Below are 732 nucleotides of genomic sequence, written 5' to 3' on the forward strand. Positions count from 1 at the left end.
CAAACCACCTGAAAGCGTTTGAAGGCAGTAAATCTTTACAGAAGGAGATTGCCTCATCTTTCTCCCTCAGAGTGGCTGGTGGGTTCGAACTGCTAACCTTTCCGGTAGCAAGCCCTGCAGGTAGCAGGTAGTAGCTGCTTTGGCAGTTCAGGAGAAGGTCTTGTGGTTGTCACTCACTGTGCCACTGGGTCTCCTTTCAACTGCAAAGTTGACCTGGGTAAAGGACACATAATCCAGAAGGTAGATTTCTCTTAGGTAACAACGAACACTTCTATAAAAAACTGTCAGCTGAGAATTCTATACTCAAATAAACTAGTCTTTAAGATTAAAAGTACAATAATGGTATTTTTGAGGAACAAAAATATATGTATTTATCAAGAATAGATGCTTTTATGTCCCTGCTTGATACTTACCTTTAGGAAGAGAACATAGAAGATATAGGTGTTATTGCACAGTGTGGTGAAAAAATTAGATGGTGCCCAGCTATCAGATTAAATAGCATTTGGGGTCTTAAAGGCTTGTTTCCAAAGAAATATCCATCTAAATGAGGTGTCAACTACGTCCACATGAAAGATGCACACCAACGTCAGTGATTGAAGGATTGCAAATCATAAAATCCGTGGTTGAAGGAGGGAAGAGCCTCAGAGCCTAAATTGTGGGAATCTGGTTTGCAGAAGGCTAAGGATGACTTTGGGAGCCCAAGACACATTTGTGAGAACTACCTAGGAAATA

This window comes from Echinops telfairi, unplaced genomic scaffold (genome assembly GCF_000313985.2).
Source record: "Echinops telfairi isolate 266 unplaced genomic scaffold, ASM31398v2 ScPeMD7_9;HRSCAF=40, whole genome shotgun sequence".
NCBI lineage: Eukaryota > Metazoa > Chordata > Mammalia > Afrosoricida > Tenrecidae > Echinops > Echinops telfairi.